This window comes from Macrobrachium nipponense, chromosome 25 (assembly GCF_015104395.2).
Source record: "Macrobrachium nipponense isolate FS-2020 chromosome 25, ASM1510439v2, whole genome shotgun sequence".
In the NCBI taxonomy this organism is placed as follows: Eukaryota; Metazoa; Arthropoda; class Malacostraca; order Decapoda; family Palaemonidae; genus Macrobrachium; species Macrobrachium nipponense.
The window spans coordinates 16,823,579-16,847,505 of NC_087214.1; positions in this window are offsets into that span (position 1 = coordinate 16,823,579).

Here is a 23,927-nt window from a genome sequence, read left to right on the forward strand (position 1 = left end):
AAAAACCTCATGTATTTATTTAGAAAAAAAAAAATAATTACAAAATCAACATTTTCCCAAAACATGAACTTTCCTGAGAGAGAGAGAGAGAGAGAGAGAGAGAGAGAGAGAGAGAGAGAGAGAGAGAGATTTTGTCAGTTCATTTTACTTAAATATATCTGATTATAATTTTTTTTATTTCATAACGGAACATTCTTAATTTCATGCAAATCAATAATGACGCCATACTGCATGTATTATATACTTTGAATGCCTGCGTCCCTTTTGGATCATAAGACAATTAGTATACTTGATTTAATCTCACACTGATCGTTCTGTAAAAGTGAATGAAAAAAAAACTGAAAATACATAACTATAACAGAATAGAAGAAAGACAGCCTATCATTCAAAGCATTGTGGTTGCAGGTTCACAATAATAGCTTGAGTATATAGTCTTTAACGGATATTAAAAGCTTTCGAACCTTGTACTGGTTCATCTTCAGTCAAGTGAACATTATGACTTTAAAAATTGTCCTGGTCAGAAGTTTACTTCGACGAATTTTTAAAGTCATAATGTTTCACTTGACTGAGGATGAACCTATTACAAGGTTCTAAGGCTTTTAATATCCATTAAAGACCATATACACACATGCTATATTTTTGTGGACCCGCAACCACTTTCACCATTTTTGACACGGAAAAGTGTGCCCATATTCAAAGCATAAATAAAACGAAACAATAAAAAGGCAGGAGTGTGTGTTTAATGCCTGATCATCAATATATTAAAAGATCACATAAAAAATACATTAATGTAACCATGAACACACCCTCCATCTACGTATGCACTCCTATACATACATGAAGCTCTATAGTATGATGGAGTGCAATGAACCGAGTGAGTGGGTCAGTTTTGCCCATTTCCTGTATCGACGCCGGGGGGGGGGGGGGGGGGGTGTGTTGTTATGAAATAGCTAAGAAGCTATATAAACAGATCTAAGGCATTGAAGAAATATGCGATCCTTGCCAATTTTTTAAATGGTGCTAAAATCGGATGCACCATCCTGGATCAGTTTTTATCAAATGGTTGCAAATGCATAAGTGATTTTGACTGTGGTAGACATAATCGTATCATCAACTGCTGTACTCATTCATATATATATATATTATATATATATATTATATATATATATATATATATATATATGTATATATATATATATATATATATATGTGTGTGTGTGTGTGTGTGTGTGTGTGTGTGTGTAAGCCAGGAGTGAAATCAAGTCCTGGAAACACAACACAAGAAGTAGTGGACGAACGAATGCGTGCACTCCGATTTTTAAATAGTATATGAACGAAAGGATTAAAACACAATCCGTAACTTTAGCGTTTTTTCTATCTCTGAGCATTGCGCGCCAAGAATATACAACAAAATATTGCCAGAAGTGAAGATCATACAAGAAAAAAAAAAAAATAAAGACTCCAATTCTGCAGAAGCTACGATGCTGACGAGGAACACTAAAGACAATTAAAGAATATAAAAGCACTCACAGTTATAAAAAATGTTTCAGAAGAAGCTCGTGGACAAAGTCAAATAAGAAGAAAACTTAGAAATGCCATCATATATATATATATATATATATATATATATATATAGATATATATATATATATATATATATATATATATATATATAATGCAAAACTAATCAGTCACTTCACATCAAATGAAAAAAATATATATATTGGTAAACAAAAGAAAAAGTACCAAGCATTTCACCACTGGGGAGTCAACAGTTTAAACTGAAAAAACAAAATTGTTGGATTAGCAAACTAATACAAACTTAAATTACTTCCGAACGAAACAGGAAGATTAGGGGTAATTACGATTTGTGCAGGATACTACAAATCATGACGTACGTGTGTGTGTGTGTGTGTGTGTGTGAAACCGGCTGCAGTTTTTTCTGCTTTACTTTCCCAAGGATAAATTAGAGCACATAATAACTGGTACTCACCGAGCGATTGCTTCTGCAACGCCACCGGCAGCAACGAGGCGTTCTGAAAATGGAAAAATAACATTCATTAAACAAGTTGGTCAATCGAAGACAGAAAGTTGCATTTCTTAAACAAAACATATTTCCAGATAACTAAAAATACAGACGCAGCTCTATCGATAGCAAACTTCCTTCCTTCCTTCCACTGTTCCAATTTTGGCCGTAATCCCTGACAGACACATGGTCAAATGGATTAGAAACTTAATTATTCTTTGCATTTTTCAGTGAGGGAATAATGGGCAAATGTGTCAGTTGCTTAGAGAAGACTGAAACTCGCTACAGTAACACTTTCTTTTACTGTGTACTGATACCCTCTTTATTTTCTGTTTTAATTTCTCTCATTTCTCTGTATATGTGCGTGTTACGGGATGCCCAGGTGAACAAGCCCGTTTTGCCATATGGACATTTTAATTTAAACCCATTTCATGATTACAGTAGTGGCTGACGCACCAAGCTCATGAACAATCAACCAATTTCCTCACTGCCGCTACAATGCTTATGGATGACGAGCCAATAGTTATTCTTTGGAAGTGTCCTTCACATTTTCATAGTGCACTATCAGATCCAAATAGCATACACTCGGTTTTGTCTTCACTGAGTTTAGAGTTTCTTCGCCGACATCCACTTTTTTTTATATCGTTCAATACTGGATCGATTTCACTCATGGCATCTTCTACCGTTTCAAGAGGAAAATACGAATGGATATATTAACAATAGCTATCGCTGTTGTCTGCGTTTTTGTAGAATTATTTCAGAGAGAGAGAGAGAGAGAGAGAGAGAGAGAGAGAGAGAGAGAGAGAGAGAGAGAGAGAATTGTCTCATCTTCTAGAATCAGCCTTACAAGTATTCAACATTTAATTTTCAAGTGAGTCATTAATATAATATAGTATACAAAAGAGACTGCTGTGTAATGATATATATATATATATATATATATATATATATATATATATATATATATATATATCTTACGTTTGACAATTTCAAACCTCTCATTTACGTTATTTATATTGTTGCCTAAGACGGATACAAGCACACGATCGTATATTCTCTGTCAAAAACACTTTCTTTGTCGTAAATTGAATCCTGAGTTCAGCAGAGAGAGAGAGAGAGAGAGAGAGAGAGAGAGAGAGAGAGAGAGAGAGAGAGAATAATAAACCAGGCGGGGACAGTCGTACGGAGTCATAACGGTCATCGAATTCAAACTGAAAATCCCAAAGGTCGATCTATAGCAAGCAAAATAAATGCTATGATACAGATAAAACGAGTGGACAGGGATTTTTTTAACGACTTTTATCATGATGTATTAAAACAATACGTTTAATTCAGCAAATGTCAGTTAATCTTACATTTACAGTACGTAAGTATACAATGTAATCTCAAAAATTTTGCACGTCGTACTACTACTACTACGCCAGTGGTATGTCCGTGTATCTCCTCTGCTTGGGTCACTCGGTAAGTGGGGAGGGGATAACTGATATCTGAGGGGGATGTTAGAGGGGGAAGGGAGGGGGTGGTAGTGAACCTTTCCTCCAAGCAGTAAACAAGACCGATCATGCAGGGAAAACCGCTAAAACCTCCCACACCACCGTACCCCACCAGGCCCTCCATCCTCCAGTGCACTTAGGCCGCATTGCTTTCATACCCTAGATACGATATTCAGAAATCCGTATTATGATTATTATTATTCACTAAATAATAATAATAACAAAATACATCGAGTTAATATGACGTATCATACTGAGAGAGAGAGAGAGAGAGAGAGAGAGAGGAAATTGCGCTAATCCCCTCTGAGTTGACCCATGAACAAGAGGTAACAGACCCACTTAAAGTCTATTTCTCTCTCTCTCTAACAAAATACTAAATAATAATACTTAAGTTATATGGAAACGATAACAAGCCGTGGTATTAGATAATGACATTTCTCTATGTATTTACTTGTATTTCTGGGCCTCCATGTTTTCAAAATTCGATCCCCTCCTTCTCCCAGGATCGTTAATTGTGTAAGTGATAAATGAAACGTTGTGATTTTTGTCGACGTTAAACATACATCGCCTAAGTTTTAATTCCAGCATAGGCCTATGCTTCAAGCTGGTAGGAATGAATATGAGTTGAAAATTACCCATTTTGAGTTGAAAATTCAAATCATTTTGAATTAATAATGAATTTATACTCATATACCTGGTATGGGGTTTAAAAATAATAATATTGGGGTTTCGTTATAAAGGTATTGCTGACTGTATAAATAAATATATGACTATATAATTCGACGAAACTGCATCCTAATCTCACACCTTATACTGGTACGAGAGATTAATGAAGGGTGATTGACAGAGTCTTTGTTCTGTTTCAAATCACATTTGAAAAAAGTTAAGGCTAAAATATTTGCTCTCTCATTTTCAACATTATTCTTGCGATGGAAATATCATATTTAATCATGACAAGAAACAATACTTGGATTTATCTCTGGATGTTGCTGTCATTGCTTAGGTAAAATATAAGCGCTCTATCTCTCAATCCGTTTATTAAAAATAAAAATAAGAAAATTATTAGTTTTGTATTGTACTATGGACCCTTCTAGCTGGTCGAGGATAACAGCTGATCTTTTACTCCTGCATAAAAATAAGGCAATCTAGTCCATATTACACACCTTAACTATTCTAGCGTCAAATAAAAAAAATTTTGTTTGAAAAAATATCACAAACTGAAAGTGAATGCTTGTTTACCAAACGATATACCTTCAAGATGAATTAAAACTCCAAATAGCTCTCATTTTAAGTTTAATGAACAGTGACTAAAATCTCACATTAGTACTACACACCTGTGTTTTTTAATAGGCATGAGGCAAAATTCGAGGTCTACAAACAACCAGGTATCGAGAGAATGATAAAATTCTGAGGCAGTTTTCAATATACCTAACACTCGTGTACAAAAAATGAAACCAATACATACTAAAATTAACACAGAAGAACAAGTAACTCAATAGACCGTGACTGGCAGAAAGCGGCCTTATTGCCGGATATGATGAGGGCAAGAATAGCACGAAGGTGCCCTCTGAAGTTGAACCAGCTCACGTTGGTTTCAGGCGATCAAGGCTGGATTGCGGTACGGCTCGGTTGATATATAGCCTATGTGTACTGTACGGAATTACGGTACGATAAGTTTAACAAAGTACGGTACGGTACAGTTCGAGTACGGAAAAAATGGGCAAATTCCGTACCGTAACTTACGCTAGGATATGTTACTTAGCAATTACTGCTAATGCATATTTGGCCGCGTCAATAACTTATCTAGTAGGTTACAAAGGTATTTTATATTTCAGTTTGTAGATAATAAACTATGCATGCATATATATAAATATATATAAATATATATATATATATATAATATATATATATATATATATATATATATATATATATATATATATATATATATATATATATATATATATATATATATACACACACACACACACATATATATATATATATATATATATATATATATATATATATATATATATATATACCTATATAGTTGTGTGTATATAACTCCTTATTTAACATGTGTATGCGCCTGTGTCTAATTCTTGAAGTAACACGTCACAGAAGTTGACAGTATCAGGAATATATGGAATATAATTTCATATTGTCCATTCCGGACAATTTTCCTCGAAACTCCCTACTGACAGGAAAATTAAATAACGGAAAATGAAGAACTTACCCTTCTCGAAAATGACCAGAAAATTCAAAACATATAAAAAAGGCATCACCTGATAGTTTCCGGTCAAGGTTTTAAGTTGGTTTTTAACAAAACCTTTAAATCTCATGTTAATGAATTTCTAGCAATATGAATAATCTTGAGGATGGTGCCAAAAATATATAGCAAAAAAGTAACATTAATCAACAATATACGATCAAAGATGAAGAATTTACCCTTCTCGAAATGACCGAAAAATTTTCTGGTCAACGTTTTAGGATAGAAAATGCGTATAAAGTCATCTAAATTATACTCAAGACTCAGAATATTACATTAAAAAACAGATTCAACTTAAATCAATGTCATATGTCAATCCGTGTTAAAAATATCGAGGAAAATGTACTGAAAATTGTCATGACTATGAACGTGTGTCTGCTTCCCCAGCAAAGTATTAAACCGATCATGTTGCGTTACGCGAATCATTCATGTACTACTATAGTATAATACATTTTAATGCACTGACTCTACAGTTCCTTCATTGTTATAGAATGGGCAGGAACGGTGAAAGCTATTCTAATATATAGCTAGTTTCTGGAACTTTTCTGTGAGTTTTTTTTTTCTCTCTCTGACTAGCTGAAAAATTAGATATAATATCGCAAGGCCATATACTACAGAATGGTTAAGACGATAGTGAAGCAAAATCTTAATGCTGGCGATAACACGTATTAAACCAATTACTCAAAAAAAAAAAAAAAAAAACGCAAGGCCATATACTACAGAACTTTGTGGGTATGGTTAAGATGATGGTAAGGCCATTTTAATCTTAATGCTGGCGATAACACATATTAAACCAATTTCCTCCCCAACCAACCAACGGCCAGCCAACAACCGCCTCCCAACAAAAGGTCTCTGCCCCACTGCATTTAGGCCTACAGGCTCATATTTGTTCAGTACTTTATTATCCAAGTTGTTACTCATAATAACATGTATTATAAACAAGCTGATCTTATCGCTATAGGTCTAGTACTGCCTTTAACAGCCCCAGTTACGTCTCGTACGAAACTGACGGTGAAATATACCGATTGCAACGTGATTTATATATGCATAGAATTCCATCATTATTAAAAAATGAGGCTATGCTTCATGCTTTTTGCACATGTAAGACAATTTGAAAACTTTTTTGGTATCGAGGTACATTTATTTTAATGTGAAATTGATTTATTTCAATTTGAAGTCCATCTTTTTTTAATTTTGAGTTCTCCTTCTTAATTTGAATTGGATCTTTTTTAATTTGTTTTATATCTCTTTTAATTGGATATTGACCTTTTTTTAATTTAAGGTTAAAAAGCTGTCGTAGGTCATAATATCTCGATATCTCTACGAACAGTAATTATATCCTATCCTTCTAGGACACAAAACAATCTCTAGAAGGCGTCTTGAAATGACAGAAGACAATTAAGGAATATATAGGTCATTAGGTCTTGTCTGGACCCCTGGGGGGGTTGGGGGGGTTGGGGGGGGGGGTTTGGAGGATAAGGGTATCCTATTATAAAACAGGATCGTAGAATATGCGGCTGATTTCATTCGGTTTCCTCTTCTCATTGTTGTGACGGATTCCTTTTGTTTTTTGCTTAATTAAATCAGCTTCGATTGATCGCCTGCCCTTTGAGTAGACACACAATGTAGGTACTGTGTATACCACAGGCAGCTGCTCAGAGATTTTTTAATTAATGTTTGGTGCATGTGGCAAGGCGTTCCAGTGAGGCCGGAGAGCATTCGTTGATGCTCATTCAAAGGTCCTCACGAGTCTTTACTCAGAACTTGATGTAATGAAAATCCATCAGAGAGCGCGAATGAAAGGACCTTCACATCAGGTGACAGTCGTAAATAATACTCATAAGATTATGTTAATTACCCTGATTGAATGATACCTGCTTTGGCATTAGAGTTCCCGAGGTTAATGACTTATCAAAGGGAATCGCTTCTGTAATCACATTAATGAGATGCAAACTGTGTTTAGGGTAATTTTGTTACCAGGGACGTTGAGCTGTAATGAGATATTATCTACTATGTTATTCATGAGAGTTGGGGGAACCTCTGGTTGGAATATATAGGTTGGAATATGAAGTATTAGAGTTTGTAATCAACCGCCAGGAAATTTTAATTGGTCCACATCAGTTTGTTTGCAGGTAAATGTACGAAAACCATTATTGTAAACGATTTCATAAAATGCTACAGTATATCACAGTATATCACTCTGAGAGTTATTCAGTAATAAAATTCATATCTCACTGACTGCTACAGTTTTTGAAGCATTATTTTGGATTGTATTATAATCATGAATTCATTTTACTTTACCTCTGTTCATATTCTCTTTCTTAGATCTCACTTTCCTCAACCCTCTCCTAACAATCAATGCATAGTGGAACTGCGAAAGGTTTTCCTCCTGTTACACCTTTCAAACCTTTCTAATGTCAATTTCCCTTTCAGCGCTGATGACCTCATAGGTCCTAGTGCTCAGCCTTTGGCCTAAATTCTATTGTAGTCTTTTGATAATTACGAAGTCTACTCTACCATGGGAATGGAATGTATATGAAGGATCATTCATTGTCGAGTATTAGTTCCTGTCTCTTTCCCTCTCAATTATAGGCATCCGATTATGCAGATGAGGTCATTTTGGTCATTTCTGCCCTGGGTATTTGTACCCAAGGCTTTAGTGACTTTGAGTGGTATGGAAAAGTAATTCAGATATTTACCTTAGTGATCGGGGAAACAGCTTGCTTGCTTTATCGTTTAGGTTAGAAGTGAGTATACATTGCATGAGTGACTGTATACGAAGTCATAATTATTACTTACGTATGATTAGTTTAGAATACATACATATTGCCAAAGAGATTGGTGACGAAACTTGAAGTAATAGTTTTCACAAGTTGTCAGTACACAAGTTGTCAGTACAATAATTGTTTTTCCCGGTAAAGAATGGCTGAAACAGAAATTAAGCGTGAAAATGAACGTGAAAGAGAAAAATGATTAAAGTAATTATCAATGTAAACACAGTAACATCATGCAAAACAGTTGGGTCTCCACTTTTTCTTTAATAATTCATAAATCCGAGGAAGTTACGTCATAGATCTTTGCATTTTTTTGTTTTTTGTAAAGTTGCAGTCTCAAGAAGTCGTGGGCTGAGTGTTGCATGCAAGGCCATCTAGTGACGGAACTTGCAAGTTTAGGACTAATTTGATAGTGGGTGTCTTAGCGGCCCTTGAAAAGTGAGCACCTATTAAAAGATAGCTCAAGCTGATTTAAATAGTTGATGAAAAAGATTATATATATATATATATATATATATATATATATATATATATATATATATATATATATAATCTACCTTTAATTAGATACATAAATGGCAGGCATTTATTCTTAACAAATATAAAAATTGAAAACCAGTTCACAAATGCACGAAATAACTGACACATCATCTCCCAGTGTTCTCTCTCCCGTCTCTCATTTCAAAGACAGAGAGAGAGAGAGAGAGAGAGAGAGAGAGAGAGAGAGACTTGGATATGCGAGATCGCAAACACGCTCCACATGAAATTTGACACCAAGCGAATATTGCCCCTTGTGAGTTCGGGTGCATTTCCGATGACCCGTTTCTCTTTGATGTCCTATAATGATTTTTTATGTCCAGGTAGAGTTAAATTTATTGCAGTTCTTTTTTCCATTGAAGAGAGAATCCATTCGCGTTTCTCCTTTCATCTTATACGTGGGAGACTGAATATTCAGGAGAAATCAGTCATTCAGGATTCCGCTGAACTTGGCAACTGTGAGAGGTGGATCTTGCAAGATTTAATTCATTCAAATCTGGCTACTAGCCAATCAGTGATGCATTTTCAGCCATTCAGTGTTTGAGACAGTGAAAAGACGGAGTTGGAGTGGTTGGACAGCTAGATAGAGGGAAGGAATTGGGAGCGGAGGTAAATTTATTTTAACCATAAAAAACATTTCATCTCTCTCTCGCTCTCTTTTGCAAATTATAACCAGAGACAGCTTTCCAAAGAAGGTAAAAAAGCCAAAGATATACACCTGGGGAAAGGAGAAATAGCAACTTGAATGTCAAGTGACTCAGGAAACAATTTCTCATTGAAATTTCTCTCTCTCTCTCTCTATGGTCGGAAACGAGAAACAAGTATAAAGCCACATTGCATATTCTGAAGCTTGATGCAAATTCCTTGAATTGCTTGCAAGATAACTGAAGCATAAAGGAACTTCTTCTTCTTTTCTTCAGATGCTTCCTTCTTCCTCTCCTTGAATATGTCTTCGTTGTTTGACGTTGCAGGAAGGAGTTGTAAAGGACTTGTCTGACGGACATAATGCACATATGCATATATACAAAGACGCAGAACACATGAACATGGTCACTCACCCGTGTCAGGGACAGCCTCTAAAAGGCAAACACAACAGTAGGTCTGTATTTAGTCAAAGCCACAGACAGACTCTCTTCCTTTTATCTCCTTGGGACTTTTTTTCTCATTTTATTTTTGTGTGGGAAAATTGGACAATGTTGTGTTCCCCTCATCTGTAGTTAAAATTTTTTCTTCCCCAGAATTATAAAGACCCAGAGGGTCTTTATAATTAGGTTTGTTCCCTCTATTGCTTTTTTCGTGAATATTTTGTATCATATTGCTTTTAAATAATAAGCTTTTCGATAGCTATAATGAATGGTTTGCTCGCTCGCCCACCAAAATATATTTCAATTATAGATATTTATGACATAACATCTTATTGAAAATTCAGCTTGCTTTTTCGTCAATGTTTCGTATAATTTTAGAAAATTTGGAAGGTTCTCAAAAGCAGTAATGGATGGTTGTTAGCATGCTCGCTCAGACGTTATTCAATATAAATATCTATTTCTTGCATTATATCTTTTTAAAGACTCAGCTTTGCTACAGTGAATCCGATTCAAACTTAATCTTGTTCCTTCTGTCAACAGATTTAGGCACTGAATAATGATTATTCTCATTCCTGATGGCATTGTGCCATAACTAAATGGAACATGTTGGAAGATGGAGATAACTGATAACTAAAAGGGGGCAGGAAGGGCTGTACGGAAGGAAAGTCAGTCAGGATGTTATTAATTATAGCAATTTGTTCGTAAGAGATTTGGCATTGTCATTCAGTATAAAACATCACATCCAAAGACTTAAGGTTAAATAATTCCACTTCCCGCGAAGGAGATAAAAGATCAAAAGAAACAGATGGAATTCCTTCATCAAAAGTCTAATGAAAAAGAAAATAATTCTCTCAATAGGCTACATATAATCCGCTCCTTCAAAGCCCAGTTCCAGTTCTCGAGCTTATTCCATTTTGTTTTTTTTTTTTTTTTGAAAAAGGAAAGTTGGAGATGAAGAGTTACGAAGGAAATTTGGTCTTGTTTACAATTTTGTTATTTTAATTAATGGGGAAGAAGAGCGGCTTCTGTGTCGTCCACTTTACCCGGAGGAGAGAGGATTCGTCTTTCCTTTCCAGTTGAAGACACACATCGGTAAAAGGAACTCTGATGCTACATTTCAACGCTTAATCATATTTCTTCCTTTCCCTTTACCTTTTGAAGACATTTCTAGGTGAAAGGAAAATCAGTTTAACATAACCTTTTTTTTTGTTAAAAAGGGTTTTATTTAATATAATATACTCATTAAACTCCATTCATCATCATCTCTTTCTGTGGTTAGTGCCGTCAGTGCACCTCACGCACTGCATTAAGGTTCTTTGCAGCGTCCCTTCGGCCCCTGGCTGCAACCTCTTTCATTCGTTTTATTGTACCTCCGTTCATATGCTCGTTCTTCTATCTTGCTATCTACCCTCTCCTAGCAATTGATTCATAGTGCTTCTTCACTGCAAAAGGTTTATCTCCTGTTACGCCTTTCAAACCTTTTTGCTGTTAATTTCCGTTTCAGCAGTGATTGACCTCATAGGTTCTAGTGCTTGGCCTTTGGCCTATATTCTACATTCAATTCTATTCTATTCTATCATCATCATTTTCACCATCGTCTCTCACTCTCCGTGAAAAAATAGCCTCGTCACTATTCCGCCACTCACCTCTTTTCTTTCCTGTGCTTTGTTTCCAAATCCTCCACTCTTTTCCAGCCTCTTTCTTATAGCTCTCTCTATCTCCAAGTAGCTCAGGTCTTCTTCTTCCAACTCAACGTGGCCCTGGGAGACCCCCAGGTGACACTACCATGCGCCGTTCTCCTCCCAGGGCTTGGGAGACGGAGGACATGTCCCGGCCATCTGTCTCCCTTCATCATTATCTCATTTACAAGCGGAACTAAAGCTATAATTTATTGTGTCATTTCTGCTCTCTGACTTCTGATTCTTCATATTCTGTTTAAAGCTTCATCTGAAATGGACGAAATCCTTAAGACAGAGCCTCATTGTCACACCAGGATTCGTGTCTTTAATGGAAGGGAATAAAAAGAATATATTAGGTTTTATGCACTTGAGTGGCGTGGAGTGGCCAACTCTCTCTCTCAATAGGACTTGAAAATAAGAAAATATGAAGAGGACATCATGAAATAAGTTGGAGAAGGACAGATAAGGTAGAATAAGTCAGGAATAGAAAATATGAGAGAAAAAAAATTTGGGGTTCATGCTCACACTGTCATTAGTGTATTTATGTGCTAGGAATAAAAAAATGTAGAGAAAAAAGGATGAGAGAGAGAGAGATTCAAATGCTTTTTTCCTTTCAAACAATATGGTCTTTTTTATTTATTTTTATTTGTTAATTTGTGGCAGAGTTTTTTTTTTTTTGTGCGACATGTTTTGAGAAGATATTTACTTTTATCTCGGTCTCTTCAAAGGGATTTGTTGCTGTTTACTTTCCGTTGCAAATTGGATTCTTTGCCTCTTGTGTATTGGGACACTTAATTTTCTTTTTTTTTTTCTCTCTCAACTTTATTTTATTTTATTTATTTCCTTTTTTCATCCTTTTTTCACATTTCCCAGCTTTTACATTATTTTTCTATTTTGTAGCTATAACTGATTCGTCTCTTAATTTATAAACCATAATAGTAGGCTATATTAAGAATGAGGCTATATCAAATAGTATTTATATATTTCGTGGTTAGAACCGAGTTCTCTCTGAATTTATAAACCAAAACAATTGGTTATATTAAAGAATGAGCCGATATAGTACATTATATGTTTATTTTTTAGCTGTAACCTGAGCTCTCTCTGATTTATAACTGATTCCTTTCCGATTTTATAAACCGAAATAATGGATTATATTCAGAAGGACCCAAGACGAGTTATCTTAAAAAGCAGTGAAAATCCACAATTACGTTTGAGTGAAAACTGTATTTTGTAACAATGGAAGTTACACAATTTCATTCGCTATTTATCTATTCTGTAGTTCATTTCTAACCAACGAACTAACCGCCTGAGAGAGAAGGGAAGGAGGACTCCAAAAATAAACAAAGAAGATGACAATGAACGTTCATGTGCTCAGGCAACGTTCATAAAGAAAATGCGAGACTCTTTCCGTCCCAGAAGACTCGGTTTGTCGGTCTCTCCCTCAGGCAGAGAACGTTTAATGAACGTTCTGCCGTTCTTCCTCGAAATGAGCTTCTACAAGGAACGTTTTTGCCTCCTGCCTTCCTTCGGAGCAGGAGGAGGCCATTGCTCTTGGAATTCCGGAAGCTTTATTTCATTCCTGGAAGTAGTTTTATGATGATTCGCTCAAGGAAGGTTTAATGGACTGTTGACGTGAATTAGTTGAATATTTAGTTCTTACAGAGGCATTAAGGAGAAGTACAGGTCGTTTATGCAGTAATAAGAGAATGTTTTTCTTTTTAACTCATTCAGTTCAGGTGAAATAATTTTAGACAAATATTTAGTTCAGTATATTGTAGGAGTTCATGTTTGGATATAGGGCATATATGGAACAATGGCAGAACTTTCTTCTTTCCAACTTATTTAGCCTAAAGTTACATTTGTATATTTAGTTCTTGTGAAGTAATCTTGATTAAATGTTATTCTGTATTGTGCATTTCTCTCATATTTATTGATCCTTATTGGTCTTTAATAGCAGTTTATGCTTATGGAAAGTAAATAAACTGGACAAAAAAAAAAAATAGTTTCCAATGTCTTTTCGTAAATTCTTTTGTTAGGGAAAATAAATTAATAGGTCAGTTGTCCTTGGGCAGGGATAAATCTGCTGGAATATTCGACAGCACACCGCAGGCTCCTCAGCCAAGAGGTCTCTCCAGGAGGATGAGTTCCACTCTCAAGTTCTGCCTTCAAACTAAAACGTTGTCATTTGTCCTTCAATAAACAGAAGTTAGAGGGCTTTGGTGGCTGGGAGAAAATTATTTTCTTTAGTCAGTTATTACTGATATATCAAAACTGATATAAATAACTTCCATACCTATGTTTCATTGTGTATCCTTTATTAGAGCCTAAGAGATTTTAATTAAGAGATGGAATATAATCTCAATTCATCGTTGTTCAACAATTTATCAAAGAGCCGGAGAGGGTTATCAAACTTCAAAGAAATCTGCTGTGAAGGGTATTAACTGCATATTTTTTTTATTGACATGTATTTTATACATTTCAGAGCTGGTTAAAATATCATATATGATGTCTGAAACATAAAGAACAAAAGGACACTACTTTGTTGATGGGATAAATACGCATAAGAACGCGTCAGCAGTGATATATACTACATATCTCTCAAATCAAAACGACAGAGAAGCAATTCCACAAATCCTTAATTAAGTCTGAGGACCAGACACTATCGTGATTATCCACAGCATATTGCAAGACAAAACGCTATTAACGACTTTGCACACAAACAATGACGTGTGATTAGAACATGTTCAGAATGGCAGTTTTTGCTCATTCGCCTTTTTCGCAGCCTTCGCCGGAAGGACGTTTTACACCGATTAAATCCGATTCGAGGAACAAACGATTATATATATATATATATATATATATATATATATATATATATATATATATATAAACATATAATCAGCTCATTGAAAAAAAGGATTATACTATCTCCCGCTGTCAGCTAGTACAGTAATGAAGGGGGGACCCTACCTACCCCAACCGACTCCCACCCTCCACACCACGGAGGACCCATATAGCCAGTCACCCAGCCCCTCTCACCCACCACCGCTATTTTGGCCGATGACGACTGGGAGTTGGAGCACACGCAATTGTCTATAATATATAAATTGAAATATGATCATGATATATATAATATATATATATATATATATATATATATATATATATATATATATATATATATATATATATAGAGAGAGAGAGAGAGAGAGAGAGAGAGAGAGAGATAGATAGATAAATACATACATACATAAAACGATAAGAAATCCAATCTCAAAATTAAAAGTCTAGTTAATAATAAAAAATAAAATCCAGTAATTGTAAATATTGTAGGCGTACATTTTGTAATATTTTGTAATACTTTATTATGTTAAATGACATGTAATATTTTTCTAATAAAAGTTGAAAAAAAATCTCAAAATTCAACACAAAATTTAACTCAATCTCAAAACTCAACCCAAAATCGAACCCAAGAGCGTCGTATATCCCTGCTCGTGGAATCGACTGAGCGATCACTCACTTACGAACGCACGGACATCGAAAAGTAAAGCAAGATGGACAGCCGATGTGATTCCTTCGACCACATACGTACTCAGTGGCCGCTGTCACACCTGCGTTCGATTCCTTGCAATAGGTTCGAATAATTTGGGATTAATCGCTAATAATTCATGATAATTTCTTTAACGAATTATAAATCACTATATAATTTTGCCATTGATGTTCGATGATGATATGACTCAATATTGGTTTTTTTAATTAGTGAAATTATATTCGTGTGAGGTAAACGATTCCTCGTCGAAGCTTTCGGAAGCGTAATGTAGGTCTATAGTCCTGATTGTAGTCTCTCTTTCTCTCTCTCTCTTAACAATTCAGGAAAACAATAATTAATCAAAGCGTTCTCTCTCTCTCTCTCTCTCTCTCGTCTCTCTCTCTCTTCTCTCTCAACTGTTTTGAAACTTTTATAGTCTGGAGCTGTTCTAGAGGTTGAAACTTTTGTACCGTATAGTATCCACTTTCGTGCTGACATGACAGCATCTGTATAATCTTACACATTTCTCCTGATCTAAGCAATCAAAATGTGTGTATACTTGCATGTGTGGGTAAGTGTAGGTGTAGGGAAGGTGTTCCGGGGGTGTTGTAGGAGGACCCAGGGGTGGGAGTCTGAGCAGGCACCTGTAGAGTGATTCAAAATTAAAATCCACTGCAGTCCGTGATAACGTCTTTCGTTCCCCTGTGTCTCAATGCTGATTGGCTTTGACTTCGACTTCATCTACGGCCTGCAAACCCTGGCAAGCGCAAGTATCTATATTATCATCACTTGCACTCACAGCTTTGCAATGATCATTACTTCAATGAAGTTGACGTCAGGATTGAAGCCTTGCGTGCGAACGCAGTTGTCATGTGGATCGCACAACGGTATACGTGACTCCCTCATCCTCTCTCTCTCTCTGAAATACTGTTATCGACTAGGCTTGTAGTAAATGTTGAAATTTACGCATGTTATAATAAACTCCAGCAGATATCAGACGTGAATTATGTGTATAGTCTGAATAGATGAATAGACGTCTACGGGCTTGACTTATTTTCATCGGATGCAGATCTTTAACAACATTAAGTTTAGTTGTTTATACACTGTTACAGACATAGTCTTTCTCTCTCTCTCTCTCTCTCATACAGCGTCTGTCTGCTGTTTCCTCCACGTGCTGTTGCCAGCACGCAGAGCAAAGAGCCATTGCATCATATATAAGGCCTTCTGGATCTATACACTAAAGTCCACCTCATAGATGAGGTGGGGAAATGAATGACATAGGAATAAAGAATAATAAAAAAAATATAATAAAATACCGGCTATTCAGATGTGGCAAGACCCGAATCTTGGGACGGAAACCTAGACCTATGGCGGTAGATCATTTCACATATTTGTTGATTTACTTGTTCACGTAACGGGCTTTGGTATATCTGTCGATACATACATACATACATAATACATACATACTACATACATACATACATACATACATCACACACACACACACACACACACACACACACACACACACACATATATATATATATATATATATATATATATATATATATATATATATATATATACATAGAGCAGTTATATAGTACGAATGTAAAAGTGACCTCTGGGTTGTGTAATATATGGAGCCAGCCGCTTTCAGGGGAGACGGTTTTGTAGTACTACAGAGAGAAAAATCATAATAAATAATAATTCCTTTCCTCCTTCCAGCTTTTGAATTTTTTTTCTTTCTTTTTTTTTTAGGTAAGATGGGTGAACGAAGAGTGAGGGCAGTTAGGTAGCTAACCGTGGTAGGGAATAGTTTGGAAAGTTAAGTATTAGTAAGAGTTCGGTAAAGTGTGGTTTATCCACGATTATATTTGGGTAAGGGTGCAATTTTCTAACTAATATTAACATAATACAATAATGATTATACATTATTTTGAAATGGTGAATTGTACAATTACATATCTTGAATTTTATTTCATAATATAATCATATTTAATAAAGTTCCAATTTTCTAACTCTAAACTTAATTTTAATTATCATAATAATTTTGCATTATATCTACAGAGTAAATTCTACAAATTACTTTTTCACAAGACATTTCTTAATAGTATAATGGTCGAGGTTCATCGCGATGAATATATGAAGATACTCTTCTCCACCACCTGTGGTCTGTGTTGTTTGGGTCAAGGTTTCTCTCTTCTGCTTCTTCACTATTGCATTGAACCAGTTTCCTCCATATATTGGTTACCAGTCTGTATAATCTCTGATTAATTGGTTCTACTTTGTATTTTTTATGTATTTGTTCTATATTCAGATCGTCATCTTCTTGATTGTTTCTCACTGCAGACCTTAGTATCTTATTTTGGAATTTTTGTAATGCACTTATATTGGAAGTCGATGCTAAGCACGTGGGCATTGGCGGATATACCATTATTGGTCTGATTAGGCTTTTGTAGAAATGGATTTTGATAGTTGTGTTCATATTCCTAAACCTTTACAGCTTTGTACTTTGTGGTCTTGCTATTCTTTGCCTTTTTCTCACATGTCTTGATATCCCTCTTTGTCCGAATTGCATTCCTAGTATTCTGGTGCTTTAAGAAAAATTCATTGGTTGTTGGTCTAACATTATTTGTGCAGGTTTGTATGCAGATACCGACACTAGTTGGAATTTAGATTTATTTGTCGTTATCTCGACTTCTTTTGAATCCATCAACGGAAATGTTACACAGAAACAATTATATTAATTGTAAACGATAACATTGTTCGTAAGTTCTGAATTACAACAAAATATGTTTGTGACTTAATACTAAAATGAATCGTGATTCATACGTTTACATTTTTTTTTAATGAAAAGCGAAGGAGAAATTGGTGGGGGAGGAGGAAGTGGCTGTGTGGTGGTGGTGGTTTTGGTTCTGACTGCAAGCAGGCATAAAGTCTCTTTCTCTCTCTGTGTATCAGTCTCGTAGTCTCTCTCTCTCTCCCTGTCTGTTTCTTAAGTGACACTCTCTCTCACTCTCTCTCATGGTGACACCCGCCCCCCCCCCCCCTCCCCCCCCCCCCCCTTCTCTCTCTCTCTCCGTATCAGTCTCTTAGTCCCTTTCTCTTTCGCTGTCACTCTCGGTGATTCTTTATCGCTCTCTCTCACTCTGTCACTTAGTGACTCTCTCTCCTCGGATGGACTAACTAGTCTTTAAGACATCCCATTCCTTGTAACTCGCACTCTGTCCTTTAGTGGCACTCTCTCTCTCTCTCTCTCTCTCTCTCTCTCTCTCTCTCTCTCTCTCTCGTTGCATGCAGAAAGGTATATAAGAAGCTGTTATTAATGATGTTCTACTACAAAGGATGAGATGGATATGAAACCAGTGAATCATGGTGACTCTGAAGCCATAATATGAACTCTAAAAGCCTCCACTATGTTGGATTGAGAGAGAGAGAGAGAGAGAGAGAGAGGCGCAAAGTAGAACTGTGAATTCATTCTCACTGTGAATTTACTGTCACTGTTAATTCATCGTCACTGTGAATCACCCTTCACAGTGAATTCAGTCACTGAGAATTCACCCTCACCATGAATTGACTGCCACTGTGAAATCGCTCACGGTGAATTCACTGTCACTGTGAATTCCTGGTCACTGTGGACTCACTATAATGTGAATTCAATGTCAATGTGTATTCATTGCGACAGTGAATTAACTGTCACTATGGATTCACTGTCACTGTGAATTCCCTGTCACTGCGAAATTGTTTGTCGCATTTTTTATCATCACTGATTGCTACAGTGAATTCACTGTCACGGTGAATGTGTGGTTACCGTGCATTCATGATCTGCCAACTCACCGTGACAGGGGATTCAAGTAATTGGGAAGACCTGGAGACATTTCACTCCGATAATAATAATGATACTAATGGTTACTTTTGGGGCAGAAAGGACTTGACTGGGAACAAAAATATAGTTATTTACACGAGACGATACATAATGTAGTACAGAGAGAGAGAGAGAGAGATATGAACAAGGTTGTGTACGTGCGTCTGCTGTGTGTGTATACGTAAGTACTCATGTACGTGGATGATTCATTTAGTGGCTCGTCTCGGTTGGAGCCATAGGCTGATGACGTGTCGTGTATGGCTCCGATGAATATGATGAAAAATGTAAAAAAAAAAAAAAAAAAAAGGGGGGGGGGGGAGGGGCGGGAAACGAAATGCAAGACACAAAACGGGACAAGACAAGACATTCCACCAGAACAAAACTCAAAAACTGAAATCAGGATCTGTAGGTCTCATTCCCCTCATCTTTTGAGAGAGAGAGAGAGACTTCACACACACACACACACGCAGGTGTCGGTATCAAGACCTTTTTAGGCTGACAGATATGAATTCCAGTCTCCTCCTCCTCCCTCCCCACCACCCCGCTCCCCCCCCCCCCCCCACCGATACCCGACTGACTGACTGACTGGCTTTGCTGTCGCTTCTGATACTACAGTCAGCTGACTGTACTTAATCAAATAAGAGTTGAAGTAGGCAACAACAGACAGAACAGGAACTGCCTCGGCGAGGAGATCCTCCCGTAGGAGGATTACCTCAACTAGGCCACAACAGGCGAGGATTAGTACCTCGTTAGTGATAGCCCTCCCGTTGTGATAGTCAACTCCTTGACCCACATTTCCCCCCCCCCCCCCTCTCTCTCTTCCTCTCTGCTTCTAAGAATGATTATATTGATGACGATAGAAAACGTCCAATAATATAATTAATAATAATAATGATAATAATAATAATTCCTGAGAGAGAGATAGAGAGAGACCGGACCTCCTCCGCCACCTTCAGTGAGAGCTATCACCGCCGAGACAGGAGCAGAGGGAGGGAGGCGGGACCTCAATGATGCCAGGACATCGCTGGAGGAGGAGACCCACTGCACAGGAGGAGGAGGAAGGGAAAAAAGGCGGCGAAGTGCTGGAGGAGGAGGAGGAGACCTTCCCAGGAGAAGGCGGAAGAGGAATCTTGGCTGACAGATGGCGACTGGATGAGGATGTGGGAGAGGAGAGAGGGACAGATAAAAAGTCTGTAATATATATATATATATATATATATATATATATATATATATATATATATATATATATATATATATATATATATAGTTTTATGCCTTTAGATAAAGGGAAATATTTTAGTTTTACAAAAAATAAACGCCTATAAAAAACCAATTAGCATATCAGTCAATTGCATAATGAACACTGGGCCTGAATGAGAATAATAAACACAGAGCATAATCAACATAGGCCCCTGAATTAGCATAATAAACACTGGCGCCTGAATAAGCATAATAAACACTGGCCCCTGAATGATCATAATAAAAACGGGCCCCTGAATGAGCATAATTAAAAATCAGGCCCCTGAGTGTGCATTATTAATAAAAACAGGCCACTGAGTGAGCTTAATTAAAAAAAAACAACAGGCCCCTGAATGATCATAAAAACTCCGACCACTGAATGAGCGTAATAATCAGAAAGTAATTAAGATTTTAAAGAAGTCAATAGTCAGAAAAGGGAAGATGACGTCACTTATGCAATACAAGAGAACATTTTCCTGATAACTAAAGTCTCTCACAAGTGGTCAGTCAGTACTACTCAACGAAAATGGCACTGGATTGATTAAGAGAGGTGGGAAGACGGGGAGGGGGAAGGGGGAGGAGGCATATCGAGTGTGTCAATGCACGTTGAGAAGTGGAAATCTACTAATGTCAAATCCTATAATAGAGTTGATGAAGAGCGTAAATGCAACCTAGCTGATGCTAGTAAGTATCAGGAGCAAAGCGTACACAGACGAGGGAAGTTGATAATGAATAAATGCGCATTTGATAGTGAAGAGGAAATGGAGAAGGAAAGGTTGAATGTGCCAATTATAATTACAAACGAAGCCTTTCGAACTTAGAAATGGGCGTCCTGGAAGCACCTCTGCGCCCTAGTACTACTCAAGTCTACGCCACGAGATGATAATTATGGGAGCACAATGAATCCGACGCCACTTAATCATAGCGATGACGATACTTTCGTCATCACTTTAATTCAGGAAAACTCTCGTCGATAATGATAATGACACATCCTTCAAAACAGCTTTCCATAGCTCTGATTCATAACGATAGACAATCTCCAAGAGGACGCCGAAGAAAAGTACCCGGGTTTATTCCAACCTGCCCAGAGAGAGAGAGAGAGAGAGAGAGAGAGAGGAGATTTGGTATATCCCAGACATGTTATAATTTGGCCGGAGGAAGGAACGAAGGCAAGAATTATTCAACTTGCAGCACACCAGGAGAAACTCCGGTTGTTGGAATGAAAGAAAATAAATAAATAAAAAAATAAACACTCACTAGTTAAGGAACGAGAAGGAACGGGATGTAGAAGATGCCGATACCTGAAAATAATATAGATGACATTGTAAGGTCATGGCTCTTATATAGCCTAATAATGCAGTTCTTTACAGCTATGTTTTGTTTTCGCATCGTACTACTGAACTCAGAAGTAGACAAATAAAGTGGAAATACTTGACTCTCTTACTATTATAATTATGTACTGAAATACTTTCTGTTGGCAGCTGCGGGGAATAATATCGTCTTTAGATGATATTATCAAGAAAACGTCAGGAAAGGCTTCTTCGTTCTGAAACCAAGACTAAAAATACTGGAACACACACAACGCTACTCAAACAAGAGCAAGAAAAGATTAAACATTAAATTCGCATGTATCAATCAACATAATTGCACACCACACACACATACCGGTCTCAAGCACGGAGGAGAGAGAGAGAGAGAGAGAGAGAGACAGAGATTAATGTAGTGACTTGAACTTCATCGTACCAAAAATCGCGGGTAGCTATGTCAAAGTATGACTTCAATAACCATCGTTTTTAATGGGATTTGAAAGTACTAGTACACCGTTGTATAGTACTACCAACCCCAAGTCAGTTTCAATCACTTTGGCAGCTCCCGCTAAAAGTTTCCCCTCTCTCCTCCATCTTTTTAACCCACCTAGCTGCTGCTGCTGCTTCGCCTATTCTGTGGCACATCTCATCTTTTCTGTCATCCTCCTCCCATCATCCGTTCGATTTAATTCCCTTTCGCTGACATATTTCAGTTCGTACGGTAAACAGACAGCCACAAAAATGCAACACACCCCCTTCATTCACACCTACTTTTAGATCAAGTCAGTGTCAGTCGCTCTCCTCTCTTCTTCTGCTGGTTGTAGCACTGTTGCTGCCTTAGACCTTCCCACCTACGTATACTAGGTCATATTATGTCCGTCTAATTCTTGCGGTTCATACAATGACACATTTATTCCCCTCACACGTGACTTCGGAACCCTTCTCTCATCAGGGCATGCATTGACCAAACCTTAAATTCCTTTAATAATGACTACTTTCACTACTCATACTACTAATACTATCGCCACTACCCACTGGATGCTTACGCCTTCAGTCACTTGTTGCCAGTCTTCGAAAGGATGATTCCCCCTTCCCTGATGACATGGTTCAGGGAATACGAGTAAATGTGGGGTTTTGCTGTCTCACATACTCATCAACAAATTCTTCGTTGATTGATATGAAATTGCTAAGCCATCATGAAGTGTACCTTTGAAATGAGTATCAGTAATGAAGGTCAACTTAATTTTTCCTTCCCTTCATCACGTACTCAATTTAACCCTATGCGTGCTAGGAAAAAATCATCCACAGCCTTCCTTCTCTCCAAAGCAATGAAAGACCTCCCTCAGAACATCATTAGGATTCCCCCATGAGTTTAAGGGAGGGTGTGTTTTTCTCCTATAAAAGACGGCTCCTATTCAATTACTGGTGATATGCAACAGCTATATTGTGTAATCCTCTCATTCATTAGTGACCACAAGATTTGGAACACGTATGAATACACTGAATGATCTAACAGGCTCACTGATCAAGAATGAAGGTTTTCAACATATGACCAAGCACAATTTAGTCGCAATGAATCAACACTACTTACTATAGTATCAAGTACCACTTCACCGGTATAAAACAAAACTTCATTGTCCTGCGAACCATATGATTAATATCAGGTACTATACCATAAAAATCCTTCATCAATGTATAATGGTTGGCCCAATTATACATCAAAATGTAATAAAAATTATTTCATTGCAAGTAAGAAGGAGGGCTTTATAGGAAATGCACCTCATTCTTGACCAGTACTTCTGTCATCAGTCTCAATGTATACGAACGAATATCAATTTATCCACTTGGAAATGTTATAGTATATACAGTGGACGCAAGCGTATTGCTCTCTCTCTCTCTCTCTCTCTCTCTCTCTCTCTCTCTCTCTCTTGTGAAAGCGTTACATCATCTGAGGTTCTAACAGCTCTTGCATACCCTTGCATCATAAGGTTCTTTTTACAATAATTAACAGGTTAAACAGTCTGGTTAGAATCGAAGGAAAAAGGGTATATAACAGAACAGACAGTGCACCTAGACCCATATAATCCGATGTTGGTGTACATTAGTCCCTATAAA